The sequence below is a fragment of the Mastomys coucha genome, unplaced genomic scaffold (assembly GCF_008632895.1).
Source record: "Mastomys coucha isolate ucsf_1 unplaced genomic scaffold, UCSF_Mcou_1 pScaffold5, whole genome shotgun sequence".
In the NCBI taxonomy this organism is placed as follows: Eukaryota; Metazoa; Chordata; class Mammalia; order Rodentia; family Muridae; genus Mastomys; species Mastomys coucha.
Genome location: NW_022196911.1, coordinates 22,300,840 through 22,306,928, shown reverse-complemented (window position 1 = coordinate 22,306,928; position 6,089 = coordinate 22,300,840). Strand labels below are relative to the sequence as shown.

General features: G+C 33.1%; 1 pseudogene; it reads left to right on the top strand.

The window, feature by feature from the left end:
- Window positions 1–285: 285 nt before the first annotated feature.
- On the top strand, window positions 286–5,435 carry LOC116077659 (annotated as a pseudogene).
- The last annotated feature ends 654 nt before the right edge of the window (window positions 5,436–6,089 follow it).

The following is a 6,089-nucleotide window of genomic DNA, read 5'->3' as shown; positions in this document are numbered from 1 at the left end:
ATATTGTATTCTAGTGTGATAGCTAATGAAACATTATTTAATGCTAGGCATCCATCTTAGGGCCCTACTAGCCATTTGCCTCTGACTCTAGTTCTTGACTCATAAATTCCCAGTAATAACCTTGAATAGTAGTTTTCTTCTAGCAGATACACATATACTCTGTATTTGTCCCTGGTACCTGCTGAGGTTTGAAAAAGATCTGAGATTGTAGTCATTTCCCTTGCCGTATTAAATATCTCATACCATGCTCTCCTATGTGTAGGAATGTTGACAAGAGTTCTGGTATCATTTTGGTTTTTGTGTGCTTATATATTTTACCATTGTCCAAAACAGAGTTGTATTAATTGTAGCTTTTAATTTTGAAAACCTTGATGAGAAATGTCAACACGACTTCCAGTTTATATTCCTGAGATAGAAACTTGGAGAAGAGCAATAGGAAGAATGAATGCTTCCCTGGTAAATGCTGCCCAGGTCAGTGTCCTGTCCGTATTTTTTTGAAAATTGCCTTCATTATTTTAAACCATTTGAAACTTCACGTTTCCTTCTCTGGTGCTGTTATCTATAGTGTTTATTTTCTCTCATTTATCTTTGTTCCTCCCCAATGATCAAAATTATATCTTTAGTACTTTTTCACTTATGATGGGACGAGTACAGACTGGTCCAATTATATTTTTACTTGGTTTTATACTGTGAGAACATAAATTTCCAAGGATCGATGACCTGCAGTTCTGAAAGAGAATGTATTGTAATTGGTGCTCAATGAATATATTGATGGCTAATTTCGACATTGGATATACTTGTGTCATTTAATATTTCTGAGGACAGAAGGTCTCCTGCACCACATGAATTGCATTTCAGGAATAATCAGGTTTCCAGAAACAACCTTCTGAATTTACATCTTCAAATACATGGACACTGACATTACTGAGCAATGTAGGAAGAGTAAAATACATGGAGTTATAGAATTAGAAGACTATTCACTGTCTTGAAACCCAATAGTAAATATTTCAGCTCCCTGGAGACATAAATGATGAAAGGAATATGTAGCTTTCTCTTCCCATAACATTGAAGTGTTTGGGAGGAGATGCACATTGTAGTATTCTGGTATCTCTTTTCAACATGTTATGTCACTTAGTCATCTTTGGTTTGTTGACACTTGAAATCTGTCTCCAGGGAGATATGGCATAGTGCTTGATGTGGTCAGTTCTCAATATACAGTTGATTAATTTCTTCTTATCTTCTGTTTAATTTTTTAGAAGTAATATAAACACTATTGTGTGTGCCTTTGTATTACGGCACATGTCATATATTAGTAAGAATTTACTGGAAAATAGTATCTTGGTACTATACATAAACCATCAAATTTTAAACATACATGAATGTCCCTCTTAATTTGTTCTCTTCTTGAGCAAAAAGAATGTTCCATCTACCCTATGCTTTTCTCTCCCTCAGTCTATATATTACATATGGGACAACTCTGAAAGTCTGCAGCAATGTTTCTTTACAGTAATATTTTATTCAAATACTTAAGTGTTTATCTTCATATTGTTACGTACACTGAATGATACCTTATGCCGCTGAAATCCCAAGTTCAGCATCCAGAACTTAGGATTGAAGTTACACATGTTAGTGAGCTGTAATGTGTGTAGAAACAAAAGAAGATAAATTTAAAATTACAAGATTAAAATTTACAGTTAAGTAAATCTCATGAGTAATAATGTTTTATGAAGAATTATTATAATTCTCAATTTAAAAACTTGATTTGATCAGAAAATAATTCTACTTTTATTGACTGCATTTATCACATATGCCATTTATTTATACATATATACCTAATTATTATGTACTAAAAAACCATATGTAATTTATGGTCCTGTTATTATCTGTATTGCATATATCAACTTTGAGAAAACTTTAAATAATTCTATGCTCTCTAATACTGGTGTTTTTATTTACTGTTATAAATATAGTCTCATAAAATAATTTCACAAAGTACTTGTGTGTCCTTTGGACTGTTGAGTGTGTTCACTGATGTTACATTCCTTTTATGTTTAAAGAAAAAAATGTGATTCTTAATTCATCCAATAATTCTGCATTTCATATTGTACATCTTTGTTCTAGAGAGGGTATGATATTGGACCTGGGTCTCAGGATGTCAACTGAGAATTGTAAAATATAGTCATGTGAGCCCCTGCTACAGATAAGATTGGTACAGTGTCCATACTTGAGAAAGACTGAGAACTGTAGAATTTAGAAGCACAGTTTTACTCATTGTAACTTGCCCATCTGTGATGTGACACTGGGATTCTGTTTTATAGCAACCCATACTTCATAAAGCTACACTCCTGAATCTGGGCCAGAAATGTGTATATTATATTCCCTAAAAATTTGCTGATTACAATTCTGTCATCCTGTTTCAGAGAAATAGAAAATACAATAAAGACTGAGTATTTTGCATCTTCTATTAAAATTTATTTTCAATTTTCATTCATGTTTGTTGGTAAATTTGGCTGAATGTATGCATATGTGCTGTGTTTTCCTTCCGCTTGTAGAGCTCAGAAGAGAACATTGGATTTCAAAGAATTGGGATTAAAAACCTGTTGTGTAGTTCCATATGTGCCCTGGAAAACAACTTTGGATTATAGAACCCAAACTGCAGACAAATTTTCAAATAAAGTGATAGTGATAAAATCTTCATCTACTGCTATGGTCTTGAAAAACATTAGAAAGTTAATGAAGGGGAGAGACCTTATGAATGTAAGCAGTGTAGTATATGATTCTATACATTGCCTATGAAGGAGCAGCAGTGTTTACCTTATAACACATTTCTACAGCATTTCTAAAAGTTGTTGTTTGTCCTTAAGTATTTATCATGACTCAACTTTATTACAAATTACCTCAAATTCTTTGGGATGTTTTTCATCATTTCATTTTCATCCAGCAGCACATAGAAAACTGGTGTTTTTCAATTACAGGGTCTGTTAACATTCAAGGATGTGGCTATGGACTTCTCATAAGAAGAATGGGAATGTCTTGACTGTGCTCAGAAGGCATTGTGATGTTGGATAATTACAACAATGTATTTTTTGTGGGTAAGAATACGCTTCTTGTAGAATTCCTGATACATTTATTTGAATTCACCTATCGTGTATGTATGTTATCTCTCAGAAAGGTCTAAATCCTCCCAGAATAAGGGAAATTCTGGTTACCAACATAACTTTTCCTTGTTTTTCTTTTACATTTCTCTACATTCTTTTGAAGAAGAACCAGTGTTAAATTCTCGGTAATCTCTCCAAACTTATTGTCTACTTTTAATCAAACCTTCCAAGTTCCAAAAACAATTGAATATTCAGAGCAAGAAAATATATTGCCATACACATAATAATTAGAATATTTTAATTTTACTATCACATTAAAGTCTTCACTTATTTACGAATTCTAAATATGGAGGTTGCTATTGAGTTTTTTACGTGTGGTCTCTCTACTTAGTACTGACACAGCAGGGTCTTTGTATTGTGAGTTCCACGACAATGTGGATTACATAATGGATTTGTAACTGACCAAAACTACAGAAAATAGAGAAACAATTGTTGATATGATATTTTAGTGGGCTCCTTTCTCAAAGTTCTTTACCTCTCAAGCCTTTCTTTCTACCTTCTGGAAAATACACTGTTTCAATGAAGGTTTTGAGGCTATTATCATTTCCTGTCATTTGTTATAGATGAGATTTGAGGTTGTTCTAAGCATCCATGTAATGATTGTAAAAAAAATAGCACTTTTAGAGCTCTATCCTTGAGAACACTAAATTACATTAGAAAATATCAGAAAAATATGGGACATTATCTTACTTATCTACAATCCCTACCATCTCTAATTGCATTGTTTTTTTAGAGAGGCATCCTAAATATGAGAATGTCTTGGATCAATACACACAGCATATTGTCCACAAGCATGTGAATATCCAAGAGAAGAAGCCTTGGAAATGTCATGAACATGGCAAAATCACTCATGAATACACCCAAAGTGTACTTCACCAAGCTAACTTCAGGGATCAAATGTAAACAGATATGAAACTAGAAACACCAGAGAACCTTGCACGTATAAAAACTATATAAACTGTTTAAATTTGTGTTCTATCATTAGTCTAAATCAAGGAATCCATATAGGAAAGAAGGAACACAATGGTTCAGATCTTGATAAGGTTTTTGACTCTAAACAAATGCTCAGGCTGAAACAAACCAATAGTGGAAAGAAACCTTACAAATGTAGTAAATGTGCCAGATACTTCACCAAGAAATGCAAGCTTAGACAACATCAGACAATTCATACAGAATAGAAACCTTACAGATGTAGTCAGTGTGACAAATGCTTTTTTCACAAATATAGTATTAGTATTCATCAGAGAATTCATACTGGAGAGAAACCTTAGTGAATGTGTCAAATGCTTTTCGCATAAATGCAGTCATAGTTCTCATCCGAAAATTCATACATGAGAGAAAACTTAAAAATATATTGAACGTGACAAATGCTTTAATCACAAAGGTGATCTTAAAATTCATCAGAGAATTTGTACAGGAGAGAAACCTTATAAATGTAGTAAATATGACAAATGCTTTACCCAAAAATATAGTCTTACTATTCATCAGAGAATTCATACTGGGGAAAAGCCATATAAATGTAGCAAATGTGACAAATGCTTCACTCACAAAGGTGAACTTAGAAGTCATCAGAGAATTCATACAGGAGAGAAACTGTACAAATGTATTGAATGTCATAAATCTTTTACCCAGAAATGCCATCTTATAATTTATCAGAGAATTCACACGGGAGAGAAACCTTATAAATGTAGTGAATGTGACAAATGCTTTACCCAAAAATGTAGTCTTACTATTCATCAGAGAATACATACTGGGGAAAAACTGTATAAATGTGGCAAATGTAACAAATGCTTCACTCACAAAGGTGATCTTAGAAGTCATCAGAAAATTCATACAGGAGAGAAACCTTATAACTGTAATGAATGTGACAAATGCTTTACCCACAAAGGCAGTCTTAGAAGTCATCAGAGAATTCATACAGGAGAGAAGCCTTACAAATGTACTGAATGTGACAAATCCTTTACCTACAAACGCAGTCTTAGTATTCATCAAATAATTCATACAGGAGAGAAGCCTTACAAATGTAGTGAATGTGACAGATACTTTAATCACAAAGGTCATCTCAGAAATTCATACAGGAGAATTCATACAGCAGAGAAGCCTTATAAATGAAGTGAATGTGACAAATGCTTTGTTCACAAATACAGTCTCCGTATTCAGAGAATTCATACCGGAGAGAAACCTTATAAATGTAATGAATGTGATGAGTTCTTTAGACATAAATTTAGTCTTAGCATTGAGCAGAGAATGTACATATTAGAGAATATTTACAAATGAAGCAAATGAGACAAATCCTTCATCAAGAAGGATCATCTTAGAAGTCATCAAAGAATACATACAGGAGAGTGACCTTTCAAGTGTAAATGTTCAAATCATTTACTGTTAGCTCATCTCTGACAGTACATCAGAGAATACATACAGGAGAGAAACCTCACAAATGTAACATGAGGAAAGATTTTTACCTGAAAATTAGCTCTAAGAAAATTTCTAGAAATTTATAGCAGGTGTGGTAGGCGAGGGGTGGAGAGATTTTCTACCAGAAAACATGTGGCATGTATTTTACCCAAGTGGAATTCTTTGTAACACTTGAAGCTCCACACTAGAGTTTACTAGGAATATTAGAAGCTTGTGAAAGCATTTAAGTAATATTCAAATCTTAGAAACTATGAAGCATTTTTGCTGGAGAATCTCTGAAAATGTTACAATTTTTGGAGGAAAATGTTCAAATTGTTCACTATCAAATATTGCATAATGAAGAAACCAGAAGAATGAGTAATACTTAATACTTTGTTGGAGAAATAATCCATTGCAGAGGAAATCTGATTATGGCTGAGGATATACCTCTCAAAATAGATAGTGACACCACTAGCATTCTGTATGTTTAACTCAATGAAGAAACTAAGACAAATCATACTTCTTAAAAGAGGATTT